Source organism: Balaenoptera ricei, chromosome 9, assembly GCF_028023285.1.
Source record: "Balaenoptera ricei isolate mBalRic1 chromosome 9, mBalRic1.hap2, whole genome shotgun sequence".
NCBI lineage: Eukaryota > Metazoa > Chordata > Mammalia > Artiodactyla > Balaenopteridae > Balaenoptera > Balaenoptera ricei.
The window spans coordinates 56,182,714-56,198,621 of NC_082647.1; the positions used below are offsets into that span (position 1 = coordinate 56,182,714).

The 15,908-nt window shown below is 41.7% G+C and overlaps 1 protein-coding gene and 1 non-coding gene across 13 annotated transcripts in view; both read right to left on the bottom strand.

Moving 5' to 3' along the window:
- Window positions 1–15,908, bottom strand: part of MTERF1 (mitochondrial transcription termination factor 1) — a 589,841-nt gene that overhangs the window by 223,816 nt on the left and 350,117 nt on the right. For 10 of the 12 annotated variants that reach the window (XR_009505037.1, XR_009505035.1, XR_009505032.1 and 7 more), the window contains one exon: window positions 1,811–1,905. The exons of the other annotated variants lie outside the window; for them this stretch is intronic. The gene's annotated coding sequence lies outside the window, so the exon portion shown is untranslated. The remainder of the gene's footprint in view (window positions 1–1,810; window positions 1,906–15,908) is intronic. 12 annotated transcript variants of the gene reach the window in all.
- Window positions 10,432–10,504, bottom strand: TRNAR-CCU (transfer RNA arginine (anticodon CCU)). Its single transcript has one exon. It is a non-coding gene; the product is annotated as a tRNA-Arg (tRNA).

The following is a 15,908-nucleotide window of genomic DNA, read 5'->3' on the forward strand; positions in this document are numbered from 1 at the left end:
GCCCAAGATGAGTAAAGAACAGTTCCAGTAGACGGGGAAAGCCACATTCTGAAGTTAAGGTAGGCACACACAATCAAGGCTATCTGTTCTTAAATATCTGGCCCCAGCTACTGTCTGTGTAAATAAGAACTTGTTAACCACTGAAGTTGGCTTGGCCTTGAGATTTGGTGGGACTCCGTGACTGTGGAAGTGATGAGGCTTAGATTGAAAGGCCCCAGTCAGAAGGCCATAGGAAAGTTCCCACAGTGGGAGGAAGGCTGGACTTGAGGGTCTCCAAGGTCTCCCCCAACTCTATGCACTTCCATGCAATCAATGCTCCAACTGCTGGAGATTTGCAGGCAGGGTCTGGAGGCTCAGGGCCTCCTGGTAGCCAGGAAATACTGTCCAGTCCCAACATTACTTGACCCTGTGCCATGTGACACTGTTAATCCTAGCTTTCCTGTGCCATCCCTCCTTCCTGATTTTCCCCCTACCTCTCTGGCAGTGCCTTTGCATATGCTATTCTCTCTGCCCTTAATGTCCCTCTTTACTTCAAGCATCAGGCTGACTCCTACTCATCTTTCGAGTTTCAGTTTCAGGATCAGGTCTCCTCAAAGCCTTCCATCCCACCCTCATCACCCCAGCCCTTCGACCCTCCTCCCCTCCCCAGTGTGCCTCAGCGCCCGCTCTTCCAGCAGTCAGCACACTAGGTTTTCATAGCTGATTCTTCATCCCATCTTGACTGTGAGAACAAGGCAGAGCCCAGACCTTGTTCATTCTGTAGCCCCAGTGCCCAGCACAATGCCTGGTGAAGGCGGGAGGGAAGGAAATGTACCAAAGGCAAAAGACCTTATACTACACTTTTGAGTTTTATTTGTTGTGTGAATGTTGGAGGTCATTTGTTGGCATTTGTTGTTATAGCTGAAGACCCAGTTTGTGCAAACGTGTCCAAATGGGGCAGGTAGGAAACTTTTTAACTACTCACCACTTACCTGGCTTTGCTGCCAGGGAACACAGCCCGGCCCAGAGAGTGATCCAGCCTGAGAGGCCATTGAGAAGACACTGGGGGAATCAGGTTGACTGAATGTTACAGGCTAGCACTTTCATTTCCTGCTCTAGGTAGCTCCAGCCCTGGATAATTCTGAACATGTTTCTCCCAGAATCAAAGATAACAGGATAGTTTCATGTAAGGTACGCTTGAATATGTCCAGCTTAGCTTTACACAAACCATCCTAAATCAAAACGTTTACCACATGAATCCAAAGCAAACAGAATATATTACCTTATTTCTCCTCCATTAGTCAAGGAGTGGAGTCGGTGATGTGTCAGGTGCTTTAATCTCCCTAGGCCATAATTCTATGACTAACTTTAAAACAAAATAAGAAACAAAACCCCCACTAGCCTGGCTTTATTCAGTTCTGGTTTGTTTCCTCCGGCTGTCTTTATGAGCATCTCCAGTGACAAAGAACATGATGGTCCCTCATCATGAGGGGCACCATACCCGGGAACACTAATTATTCTAACTAGTTAGATTAAACTTAGGTCTTACATTAGCGGAAAACATGGTTCTCCTTATACTTTGAACAGTGAGCTCCTAGGGTAGGGGCTGTGGTATAATAAGAAGCTGGGCTATGAGTGTTGTTATCCTCAGTCATCACGCCAAGCCTTGCTCTTGCTCAGGCCTCAGAGAGGGTGCAAGCACTGGCCTGCCTCCCAGGGCACATGCGGATGGAGGGAAGGAGGGTGGGCACACGCCCTGAGTGTCTGACCTCAGCAGGAGGCCTGGGCATGGGCTCCTCGGGTGCAAAGGCAAGAAGGTGTGAATGCTCACATTTCTTCCACAAACGGGCCTGCTTGGGTTCCAGGAGTCAGAGGGCTTCATCTCTGTCCCACAAGGCATGACACCGGCAGCAGCCAAGCAGCTCTCTGTTGGAAGGAAGCAAGACTGTTCAGCGAGGAGGAGAAAAGACTTGAGGATGGCTTCTGAGATGGAGGAAACCCGTGAGAGTCATCTTCAAGAGCGATCCGGCTTATTCTCCAAGGTCATGGGAGGCAGAACTCCAGGGTGGACTTGTGTCCACGCAACATGGTAGAGTCCTTTCTGTCAGAACTGTTCAAAGAAGGAAAGAGCTTCCTGTCTCTGGAAGGCTTCAACCAGAGGCTGGGAGCCCACCTCATGGAGAAGTTGGGGAGGGATTCTGGAAACCCAGTGAGTGACTGGGCGAGAAGACCATGGAGATTCCTTTCTTCCTCAAAAATCTAAGAAAACACAACTTAAAAGAATCTGAGAGCATGTTGGAGAGGAAAAAGAATTGGTTCTCTTTTTCTTAAAATGGGTTTTGTGGGGTCTTCATGAATGTGCTAGGGATGACCATTAACCAAAGAAACCCCCCTAAACAAAAACCATACACATTGCCGGAGTAAGCTGGCAGGAGTCTGGAGATACCATCCCAGAATCACAGAACAGTTGACACACACTGGACAGCATGTAGAACTATTTTCTTTAATCATGCTGAATTGCCTGCTATACACAGAGCACAGGTGTAGGTATTGGGAGAGTTACAGGATGTTTATGGCCCAAGGAAAGTACAATATACTTGGAGAAAGACATTTTTACAACCAAAAACTCAAGATCAACACTGAAAAAATTTTGAAAATATTCAAATATGAAAGAAGAGGTAGCAATTGAAGGGATTCCGGCTATAACTTAGAAGGTTGACCATCCTCAGATCTATGCCACACCCGTGTTTAAAGTGTTCCATGGGGGTGGACCTATAATGTGACCATCCGCATCTCCTTCTCATCATCCCTTGACCCTGTCAGGGTGGGAGGTGGGGTGGAAGAAAGAGGCACTCTGCTCTCAGTGGAGGCTTTTCCTTTCACTCAACATATTTTAGTTGGTGAAAGCAGCTCATGCAAACCCTCAGCTTCCCTTCCCTGATCTTTTTTTCTTTTTCTTTTTTTTTTTTTTTTTGGCCATGCCATGAGGCTTGTGGGATCTTAGTTCCCTGACCAGGGATTGAACCCGGGCCCTGGACAGTGAAAGCACCGAGTCCTAAACACTGGACCGCCAAGGAATTCCCTCTTTTTCTTCTTCTTAGTGCTGTTGTGCTTTATGATACTTTGCCTCCACTTCCCCCACAGACTGGCACAGAGTACAATCATGGGACAGGCAGGGAAGGTGAACAAGGGGAGATAGAAGAAAAGAAAACATTTTCTGCCTCCCCTCTTTAGGCTGTACTACTAATTCTTGTTGTCCAGGTGATGCGAAGCCTCACAATGCCATGTGAAGCCAGAGAAGTGCCCACATGATGCTAGCAGCCCAAGCTGCCTCCAGGCCCAATGGGCTTCTACTTGATTGTGTTAAATACACAAGTGCACGCGCGCATACACACGCACATTTTGCATTCAGGTTTAAAAGAAAGAATGACTCCATTCTCATTTGAACCAAATACCAGAGGACATATTTCTGACCTGAGAATTACTGCTTAATTTTGTAGACTTCGAGATTAGAAAAATACCAAGCCTATAGCGCTTATATGCCAGAGAAGGGCATGAGAAGGAAGGAAGGTTTAAGACAGGAGGAACTCTTGACAAACAATTTCATTGAAGCTTTGTATTTTCAAAGCAGTTTTAAATCATGAAGTAGCCCACCCAGCTATCCTGAGAAAGTAGGTCAGCACAATATTTTCACAGGTGAGGAAACCGAGATACAGTGTTTGGTGGTTCACCCAACATGTACAACTTGGGTAGGAACACAAACTTCCGGATTTCCATCCGGACACACTCAAGTAGGCTGCCTTCTTCCCAGAAAGAAAATACAGGCAGTTAGCAGCTTTTATTTTATATTTTAATATGCTAACTAGGCTAAAACACGGTTGCTGTGGACCAAGAAATCTTTAAGGTGAAAGAACACCAAAGGGTAGAGTTTGAAGCTTGTGAATATTTCCCAACCTAGTCAACAGTTCAAATGCTCTGTTCTGGGCATACTGTGGCCAAAGCAGCTGCTAGAGAATGAGGAGGCCTGGATTCTAGGAGTAAGCAGCATGGCTTTGCAAGAGTCATTTAAACTCTCCGAGCCTTGCTCTTTCATCCTCAAAATGAAGACACTATTTTTGAAAGTTTTCCATTTGAAAAATGCAGAAAGACATAAAATAGTTAAATCACTCATAATTTAACTGTGCTTTCTGAAGTAGATAGAAACAGGAGTCGTAGTGTTCCTTCTCTACCCCTCCAATACCATCCCAGAACCTGAAGCATATTTTTCTAGGCTCATACCAATACATAATATATATTTACTTAAATATATGTAAAGGTCACACTTTACAATTTTTAATAAAAAAATGGAACCATGCTGTACATGTTGTTCTATAACTTTTTCCTTTACTCAACAATATGGCATCATTCCACTTCATACTGATCCTGTTTTTTTTTTTAATTATGTATTTATTTTTTTATACAGCAGGTCCTTATTAGTCTTCAGTTTTATACACATCAGTGTATACATGTCAATCCCAGTCGCCCAATTCATCACACCACCACCACCACCACCCCGCCGCTTTCCCCACTTGCTGTCCGTACGTTTGTTCTCTACATCTGTGTCTCAACTTCTGCCCTGCAAACCGATTCATCTGTACCATTTTTCTAGGTTCCACCTATATGCGTTAACATACGATATCTGTTTTTCTCTTTCTGACTTACTTCACTCTGTATGACAGTCTCTAGATCCATCCACGTCTCTACAAATGACCCAGTTTCATTCCTTTTTATAGCTGAGTAATATTCCATTGTATATATGTACCACAACTTCTTTATCCATTCGTCTGTCAATGGACATTTAGGTTGCTTCCATGACCTGGCTATTGTAAATAGCGCTGCAATGAACATTGGGGTGCATGTGTCTTTTTGAATTGTGGTTTTCTCTGGGTATATGCCCAGTAGTGGGATTGCTGGATCATATGGTAATTCTATTTTTAGTTTTTTAAGGAACCTCCATGCTGTTCTCCATAGTGGCTGTATCAGTTTACATTCCCACCAACAGTGCAAGAGGGTTCCCTTTTCTCCACACCCTCTCCAGCATTTCTTGTTTGTAGATTTTCTGATGATGCCCATTCTAACTGGTGGGAAGTGATACCTCATTGTAGTTTTGATTTGCATTTCTCTAATAATTAGTGATGTTGAGCAGCTTTTCCTGTGCTTCTTGGCCATCTGTATGTCTTCTTCAGAGAAATGTCTATTTAGGTCTTCTGCCCATTTTGGGATTGGGTTGTTTGTTTCTTTAATATTGGGCTGCATGAGCTGTTTATATATTTTGGAGATTAATCTTTTGCCTGTTGATTTGTTTGCAAATATTTTCTCCCATTCTGAGGGTTGTCTTTTCATCTTGTTTATGGTTTCCTTTGCTGTGCAAAAGCTTTGAAGTTTCATTAGGTCCCATTTGTTTATTTTTGTTTTTATTTCCATTACTCTAAGAGGTGGATCAAAAAAGATCTTGCTGTGATTTATGTCCAAGAGTGTTCTTCCTATGTTTTCCTCTAAGAGTTTTATAGTGTCCAGTCTTACATTTAGGTCTCTAATCCATTTTGAGTTTATTTTTGTATATGGTGTTAGGGAGTGTTCTAATTTCATTCTTTTACATATAGCTGTCCAGTTTTCCCAGCACCACTTATTGAAGAGACTGGCTTCTCTCCATTGTATATCCTTGCCTCCTTTGTCATAGATTAGTTGACCATAGCTGTGTGGGTTTATCTCTGTGCTTTCTATCTTGTTCCGTTGATCTATGTTTCTGTTTTTGTGCCAGTACCATATTGTCTTGATTAATGTAGCTTTGTAGTATAGTCTGAAGTCAGGGAGTCTGATTCCTCCAGCTCCATTTTTTTCCCTCAAGACTGCTTTGGCTATTCGGGGTCTTTTGTGTCTCCATACAAATTTTAAGATTTTTCGTTCTAGTTCTGTATAAAATGCCATTGGTAATTTGATAGGGATTGTATTGAATCTGTAGATTGCTTTGGGTAGTATAGTCATTTTCACAATATTGATTCTTCCAATCCAAGAACATGGTATATCTCTCCATCTGTTGGTATCATCTTTAATTTCTTTCATCAGTGTCTTAATAGTGTTCTGAGTACAGGTCTTTTACCTCCTTAGTTAGGTTTTTTCCTAGGTATTTTATTCTTTTTGTTGCAATGGTGAATGGGATTGTTTCCTTAATTTCTCTTTCTGATCTTTCATTGCTAGTGTATAGGAATACAAGAGATTTCTGTGCATTCATTTTGTATCCTGCAACTTTACCAAATTCATTGATTAGCTCTAGTAGTTTTCTGGTGGCATCTATAGGATTCTCTATGTATAGTATCATGTCATCTGCAAACAGTGACAGTTTTACTTCTTCTTTTCCAATTTGTACTCCTTTTATTTCTTTTTCTTCTCTGACTGCCATGGCTAGGACTTCCAAAACTATGTTGAATAATAGTGGTGAGAGTTGACCTCCTTGTCTTGTTCCTGATCTTAGAGGAAATGGTTTCAGTTTTTCACCATTGAGAATGATGTTTGCTGTGGGTTTGTCGTATATGGCCTTTAGTATGTTGAGGTAGGTTCCCTCTATGCCCACTTTCTGGAGAGTTTTTATCATAAATGGGTGTTGAATTTTGTCAAAAGCTTTTTCTGCATCTATTGAGATGATCACATGGTTTTTATTCTTCAATTTGTTAATATGGTTTATCACATTGATTGATTTACGTATATTGAAGAATCCTTGCATTCCTGGGATAAATCCCACTTGATCGTGGTGTATGATCCTTTTAATGTGTTGTACGATTCTGTTTGCTAGTATTTTGTTGAGGATTTTTGCATCTATATTCATCAGTGATATTGGTCTGTAATTTTCTTTTTCTGTAGTATCTTTGTCTGGTTTTGGTATCAGGGTGATGGTGGCCTCATAGAATGACTTTGGGAGTGTTCCTTCCTCTGCAATATTTTGCAAGAGTTTGAGAAGGATGGGTGTTAGCTCGTCTCTAAATGTTTGATAGAATTCACCTGTGAAGCCATCTGGTCCTGGACTTTTGTTTGTTGGAAGATTTTTAATCACAGTTTCAATTTCATTACTTGCGATTGGTCTGTTCATATTTTCTATTTCTTCCTGGTTCAGTCTTGGAAGGTTATACCTTTCTAAGATATTGTCTATTTCTTCCAGGTTGTCCATTTTATTGGCATAGAGTTGCTTGTAGTAGTCTCTTAGGATGCTTTGTATTTCTGTGGTGTCTGTTGTAACTTCTCCTCTTCCATTTCTAATTTTATTGATTTGAGTCCTCTCCCTCTTTTTCTTGATGAGTCTAGCTAATGGCTTATCAATTTTGTTTATCTTCTCAAAGAACCAGATTTTTGTTTTATTGATCTTTGCTATTGTTTTCTTTGTTTCTATTTCATTTATTTCTGATCTGATCTTTATGATTTCTTTCCTTCTGCTAACTTTGGGTTTTGTTTGTTCTTCTTTCTCTAGTTCCTTTAGGTGTAAGGTTAGATTGTTTATTTGAGATTTTTCTTCTTTCTTGAGGTAGGCTTGTATAGCTATAAACTTCCCTCTTAGAACTGCTTTTGCTGCATCCCATAGGTTTTGGATCGTCCTGTTTTATTGTCATTCATCTCTAGGTATTTTTTGATTTCCTCTTTGATTTCTTCAGTGATCTCTTGGTTATTTAGTAACGTATTGTTTAGCCTCCATGTGTTTGTGTTTTTTACGTTTTTTTCCCTGTAATTCGTTTCTAATCTCATAGCGTTGTGGTCAGAAAAGATGCTTGATATGATTTCAATTTTCTTAAATTTACTGAGGCTTGATTTGTGACCCAAGATGTGATATATCCTGGAGAATGTTCCGTGTGCACTTGAGAAGAAAGTGTAATCTGCTGTTTTTGGATGGAGTGTCCTGTAAATATCAATTAAATCTACCTGGTCTATTGTGTCATTTAAAGCTTCTGTTTCCTTATTTATTTTCATTTTGGATGATCTGTCCATTGGTGTAAGTGAGGTGTTAAAGTCCCCCACGACTTTTGTGTTACTGTCGATTTCCTCTTTTATAGCTATTAGCAGTTGCCTTATGTATTGAGGTGTTCCTATGTTGGGTGCATATATATTTATAATTGTTATATCTTCTTCTTGGATTGATCCCTTGATCATTATGTAGTGTCCTTCCTTGTCTCTTGTAACATTCTTTATTTTAAAGTCTATTTTATCTGATATCAGTATTACTACTCCAGCTTTCTTTTGATTTCCATTTGCATGGAATATCTTTTTCCATCTCCTCATTTTAAGTCTGTATGTGTCCCTAGGTCTGAAGTGGGTCTCTTGTAGACAGCATATAGATGGGTCTTGTTTTTGTATCCATTCAGCAAGCCTGTGTCTTTTGGTTGGAGCATTTAATCCATTCACGTTTAAGGTAATTATCGATATGTATGTTCCTATGACCATTTTCTTAATTGTTTTGGGTTTGTTTTTGCAGTTCATTTTGTTCTCATGTGTTTCCCACTTAGAGAAGTTCCTTTAGCATTTGTTGTAGAGCTGGTTTGGTGGTGCTGAATTCTCTTAGCTTTTGCTTGTCTGTAAAACTTTTGATTTCTCCATCGAATCTGAATGAGATCCTGGCTGGGTAGAGTAATCTTGGTTGTAGGTTCTTCCCTTTCATCACTTTAAGTATATCATGCCACTCCCTTCTGGCTTGTAGAGTTTCTGCTGAGAAATCAGCTGTTAACGTTATGGGAGTTCCCTTGTATGTTACTTGTCGTTTTATCCTTGTTGCTTTCAATAATTTTTCTTTGTCTTTAATTTTTGCCAGTTTGATTACTATATGTCTCGGTGTGTTTATCCTTGGGTTTATCCTGTATTGGACTCTCTGCGCTTCCTGGACTTGGGTGGCTATTTCCTTTCCCATGTTAGGGAAGTTTTCGACTATAATCTCTTCAAATATTTTCTCTGGTCCTTTCTCTCTCTCTTCTCCTTCTGGGACCCCTATAATGCGAGTGTTGTTGCGTTTAATGTCATCCCTGAGGTCTCTTAGGCTGTCTTCATTTTTTTTCATTCTTTTTTCTTTATTCTGTTCCACAGCAGTGAATTCCACCATTCTGTCTTCCAGGTCACTTATCCGTTCTGCTGCCTCAGTTATTCTGCTCTTGATTCCTTCTAGTGTATTTTCATTTCAGTTATTGTATTGTTCATCTCTGTTTGTTTGTTAATTCTTCTAGGTCTTTGTTAAACATTTCTTGCATCTTCTCGATCTTTGCTTCCATTCTTTTTCCAAGGTCCTGGATCATCTTCACTATCATTATTCTGAATTCTTTTTCTGGAAGCTTGCCTACCTCCACTTCATTTAGTTGTTTTTCTGGGGTTTTATCTTGTTCCTTCATCTGGTAAATAGCCCTCTGCCTTTTCATCTTGTCTATCTTTCTGTGAATGTGGTTTTTGTTCCACAGGCTGCAGAATTGTAGTTCTTCTTGCTTCTGCTGTCTGCCCTCTGGTGGATGAGGCTATCTAAGAGGCTTGATGGCAAGGACTGGTGGTGGGTAGAGCTGACTGTTGCTCTGGTGGGCACAGCTCAGTAAAACTTTAATCTGCTTGACTGCTGATGGGTGGGGCTGGGTTCCCTCCCTGTTGGTTGTTTGGCCTGAGGCAACCCAACACTGGAGCCTACCTGGGCTCTTTGGTGGGGCTAATGACAGACTCTGGGAGGGCTTATGCCAAGGTGTACTTCCCAGAACTTCTGCTGCCAGTGTCCTTGTCCCCACGGTGAGCCACAGCCACCACCCGCCTCTGCAGGAGACCCTCCAACACTAGCAGGTAGGTCTGGTTCAGTCTCCCCTGGGGTCACTGCTCCTTCCCCTGGGTCCCAATGCACACACTACTGTGCCCTCCAAGAGTGGAGTCTCTGTTTCCTCCAGTCCTGTCGAAATCCTGCAATCAAATCCCACTAGCCTTCAAAGTCTGATTCTCTAGGAATTCCTCCTCCCGTTGCCAGACCCCCAGGTTGGGAACCTGATGTGGGGCTCAGAACCTTCACTCCAGTGGGTGGACTTCTGTGGTATAAGTGTTCTCCAGTCTGTGAATCACCCACCCAGCAGTTATGGGATTTGATTTTACTGTGATTGCGCACCTCCTACCATCTCATTGTGGCTTCTCCTTTGTCTTTGGATGTGGGGTATTTTTTTTGGTGAGTTCCAGTGTCTTCCTGTCGATGATTGTCCAGCAGTTAGTTGTGATTCTGGTGTTCTCGCAAGAGGGAGTGAGAGCACGTCCTTCTACTCCGCCATCTTGGTTCCTAACGGTCCTGTTTTATTTTTTTTTAATATTTATTTATTTAGGCTACGCCAGGTCTTAGTTGTGGCATACAGGATCTTCGTTGCAGCATGCAGGATCTTTAGTTATGGCTTGCAGACTTCTTAGTTGTGGCATGGATGTGGGATCTAGTTCCCCAACCAGGGATCGAACCTGGGCCCCCTGCATAGGGAGCTTGGAGTCTTACCAACTGGACCACCAGGGAAGTCCCCGTCATTCTGTTTTAATGGTTGCAAAATACTCCATTGCCTGGATGTTACGTAATTTGTTTAGCGATTCCTTTTTCTATGGTCTTTTGTAAAGTCCAAGGAAGATAATACATGATAAATTGCTTTGTCAACCATAAAACTTGGTTTAAATATAGTGGATTATTTTCATTATTGATCAAATGTAAATGACCTAACTATATTGGTTTTAGCTTCTAAGCTCTCAATGTATTTAACACTTGGTAGATATACAGAGAGAGAAGTAATACACCTCCTGTAATGCAGTCAACAGCATCATTTGAAAATTGATTTATTGCATTGGTTTAGAAAGAACTGTTGATAAATGAATGTACAAGGCAACATCTAATGGGTACTCTCAAAGGGGAAAATTCATTTTTATCCAATGAGTAACCTCTACTTATTCAGCTTATAACTTATATTCTAAAGTAAATTATTTAAATCTCATACGTTACTCTTGCAAGTAAATCAGAATTGAAGGTTAAAAACTATAAAGTGACATATGTGAAAGAAAGACATATTGATGTGCTCTGATACACAGAATAAAGATGAGCTTTTGTTTCTTGCTTTGTATATGTGTCTGTGTTATGTTTGTTTTACTTTATTTTAAATTGTCCCTGAAATAGCAGTGGAGTAATAGCAGGTCTTTTTGGCAAGGGACAGAACTGAAATTTTTACTAAGAAAGTGGAAGCTGAATTTTCTATCTATCTCTGATGTGCTATCTACAAATTTAAAATAAAATGGAGCAGTGGGCTTCCCTGGTGGCGCAGTGGCTGAGAATCCGCCTGCCAATGCAGGGGACACGGGTTCGAGCCCTGGTTTGGGAGGATCCCACATGCTGCGGAGCAGCTGGGCCCGTGAGCCACAACTGCTGAGCCTGCGCGTCTGGAGCCTGTGCTCCGCAACAGGAGAGGCCGCGATGGTGAGAGGCCCGCGCACCGCGATGAGGAGTGGCCCCCGCTGGCCGCAACTGGAGAAAGCCCTCACATGGAAATGAAGACCCAACTCAACCATAAATAAATAAATAAATAAATTAAAAAAAAAAAAAAAAAAAAATGGAGCAGTAAAGTTCTTATAAACAAGCCTGCTTATAAGAGGAATATATGGGTCTTGGCCTTAATTTTCCAAGTTCCTCATATGCTCTAATTAATTGGACCATTCTCCACTTCATTTTGTCTGTGCAACACAAGAGATGGTACACAACAGAATTTGCTTTACTCCCATGTCTTAGGGTAAGCGGTGACATTTAATGGGATCTTCTCCTAAAGACAGGGTTGGGATATACAGTTTACAATCCTCCCCAAACCAGTGCAATCCTTTTTCTTGTCCAAGGGCTGGAAGACAGAGGTCAAGGGTAGTTGGCCTCTGCTACTACCCACCACTCTGGTAAAAGTACAAAACCATAGGCTGCCTGTTAGATCTCTGAGGTCACATCCCCAAGTACTTGGAAGGGGTGTTGCTAACACTGCAGCAGAACCTAGACCCTACCAGCGGGCCTGTGGATGTGGGACAGCCATCTGCTAATGGTGACTGAATTCTCAACCTTTATTCCTCCATATCTTCATGGTAGATATTGTTCACAAGCACAGTCCACAGTCACAGATACACACAGGCTATAGGAAGTGGCACCTTCACTTAGTCATCCAGGCAAGAAAACACATCAGAATGCAAGTGAGGGAATGTGACATTAACCTAAGGATAATCTTTAATCCCTTCTGATGTGCAAAACTTTGACACTGTGTTCACAAGTGATTGTGACCTATCAGTGTAGTCCAGTGCATCGTCTCAGGAACACTGGAGAAGGTTAACTTATTCAAGTCTCTTTCACATCTGAATTCTCCGACTCTATGAATGATACAAACATCCCAGTCACAACCAGGCAGCAATTCCTCATAGGATTTTGATCAACCAGAGTGATTTTGTATAGAAACACCCAGAAAGCTGGCAGAGGACCAGCCTTTCTCTCTCACATATAAGACAACATTTCCTAACATCTGGCCTGGAGAAAATTTCCCTCTGCTCCCTCACCCACTCCACAAACTACAGAAGACTTACTTCTGCCTAAAGCTGCATTTGTATGAGATGGTTACAGATAAAAGGTGGAAACTCAGTTCTACATCATGTAAAAATGCATCCAGGGAAAGGTCCACAGAGGACAGGACCCAAGGAAGCCAAGAGACCAAATATCAAATATTTGACTATCAAATTTCCCCATCCTGATCTCTCCCTCCCCCGACCCTTTTTTTTTAGTTCTAAGTCACTGATTAAAGGTTTTCTTACAGATAGCCTCTTCTCTGTATTTAAATTCACCCAGAGATGGTACTGGAAGTGTGTCTCTGAAGGTTTTCAGTGCTGCTCTCACCCTGGGGGAGGGAAGAGTGGGGCCCTTTGCACAGAACTCTCTCCCTTCCCCCCACCTCAAATCTGTCTTTTCACTGTTGGTGAACATTTACATGTCTCCTGCTGGCCGCTGATCTCACGTGCACTCAAGTGGTCATACGCGGAAGGGACATGTCACGAAATGCTGCTGCCTGCTGAGCTCTTGATTTGCACGGATAGGAGCACTGCGTAATGGCCTGCTGAGCTAATCTTCACAGGAAAGAAGGTTACCCTCGCCTTAGTTACTCTCCCTCTGGAAAGGAGCTCTGTATTCAGCCTTGTGTTTATGAAACATGAAAACACATGTTGTAAAAATGTTCTGCATATAAATGAAATAATGCAAAGCAATTATTATGCTTATTAAGAAGGCAACAATACGATTATGACATGAAAAGTGTTAATAGTGAATAAAATATGTTTTAACTTGTTGAAAATCATTTGCCTCTTTCTTAAAAGCACTGTGTGCAACTAAAACAAGGAAAGATGTCACACTGAAGGAGCGTGTAAAAGGCAGAAACCTAAACACAATAGAGACAAAAGCCAAAAACCCAAAAGTCAAGTTCAATGTGTTATCTATGCAGACTGGCTGTCAATATTTTTCAAATTAGCTGGTTAATTGCCAAATCTCCAGTTTACTTCAGGCTGTGAAGATGGAGTTTGTGTGTCAAAATTAGATGCTTCATAAATGGCTCTTCTGATGTTATCTTCAACTTCATCTCCTTTCCTAAGTAGGGCTATTAAAGTAGCTTTTACAGTGGCAGCAATTTTTCTATCTAAAGGAAAATAGCTTAAACGCTTAATGGGTCCAATTCTCTGCAGAAGTCCCAGGGCAAAGATGCTGGGAGTGAGTCCTACAAGTAGTCCCTACAGGAGCCTCTGGTGGGGTAGAGTGGGTCAGTGGGGGAGTAGATTGAGCTTCTCTGCTCCCACCTTCAGGGTGCTCCATAAGGGTAATGGAGATTATGAATAATCAACCTTATTCATAAGAGCTCTCAACCTGTTATGCCAACTCATGCTCTTCCTCTTCTCATATCTCCCTTCTCTTCAACCTCCAACCCATCTCCCTGCCATACACCTCCGCCTCTCAGCCCCTGTCTTTCCACCCCACTCCCAGAGAAACATCAAAGGTATCACACAGGAAGCCTTCCTCTTCTCCCTCCATGCTTACAAACCATTGCCCATCCACACGCATCCCCTCTTCCTTCCCCTGTCTAGGGTAAACCCCTCCACCTGGGCTTTGGATCCCATCCCTTAATGATTCTCAGGGGCTTCAGACCACTCTCAAATATAGCCTACCTTCTCTCCTTTATATTCAACTGGTCTCTTTAGCCAGAGAGTTTCCACTGACATTAAACATGGAAAATGTCATCTGACCAGAGTGGGCTTGCCAGATTAAATCCAGGGTAAACAACAAATAATGTTTTAGCATAAGTATGTCCCCAATATTGCATTGGATATACTTATACTGAGAAGTACTTGTTGTTTACCTGAAATTCAAATTTGACTGGGCATCCTTCATCTTTTTTTGCGAAATCTGGCAACCGTACACCAGAGAGGTCTTTCTTGACCATTCATTGTATAAAATAGCATTCCCCCCACTTCAGATAGTTTCTATCACCTTCCTTCACTTTTTTTGTCCTCATACACTATCACCACTGGGCTTATTATGTATTTATATGTTTATTTATTGTCTCTGTCCCTTCACCTTCTCACTAGAATGTAGATTCCATTGGAACAGGGGTTTTTGAATTCTTTGCTGCGTCACTTTTGCCTAACATAGGCAAAAGGGCTTAGCACAAGATAAGTGTCTGATAAATATGTGTTGAATAAATGTATGTTTGAGTCTCTCTCTCCTTTTAAAACAATTATCACACAAGCCCATAATCCCCCTAGATCTACACCTCCATCTCTTTCATCCACTTCAGAAACTGATTTTGTAACAGGTCTTAACACTCATTGTCCCTGTGACTTCATCCCACTTCCTCTTCTTCCTACTCCAGCCTGGCTCCACTCTTCTTATTCCACCAAAGCAGCTTGAAGGTCACGGATTAATTCCATGTTGTTAAATCACATGGACATTTTTTACCCCCATCTAATCTCTCAACAAGAGTTGATGTTATTGACCACTCCCTGCTTCATGAAATAAGTCCCTTATTTCACTGGCACCGCACCCTCCTGGTTTTCCTTCTACCTCCATAATCACTTCCATTGCCAGTTTATCCTTCTCTACCTGGTCATTAAAGTTTGACTTTAGTCCTAGGCCCTCTTCTCTTTTTACTCTATGTTCTCTCCTCCAGGTAACCTCTATGTGGCTTCAATGGCCGTTCATTTGCTGATGACTCCAAAATTTGTACATCCAGCCCAAAGCTCCCCTCTTAGTTCCAGACCTATATGCCTATTTGGTATCTCCACTGGATGTCTCAAAGTTGTATCAAACTCAATTATTTAAGACTGAATTTAATGCATCCTCTGCTTATCTAAGTCCTGGTCCTCTTCTTTTGTACCACATCTTGGTGAATGACACCTCCGTGCATCTAATGGCATAAGCCAGACAACAACAGTCATCCTTGACTCCTGTAAATCTCACCTCCCAAATAGCTCTTGAATCCATTCATTTCTCTTTACCTCCATGGTCACCTAATACAAAGGACAATTAACTCTTGCTAGACCACTGCAATGGCTTCTTAACCAAAAGAGCTATATTCAATGACTCCAACCTCTTCCTAACTTGTTTTCCACATTTACAGCCACAGGGATTCTTCCACCTGTCAAAAATTCTTCCTTGGTTTCTTAGAAGGCTCCAATTTCTCTTTCCAGTTTTATCACATGCCATTCTCTTCTCCATTCTCTCAACAGCAGCAACACTGGCCAGGAATCAGTTTCTTAAATGCAACTATACATTCAAGAGGGCTGGATGAGAAAGTGATTACAAAATAATTCACTTAAAAGAGTGAAGTAGTAAGAAATAATGTTTCATATGAAAATCTGCCATCAGCCATCTGCCA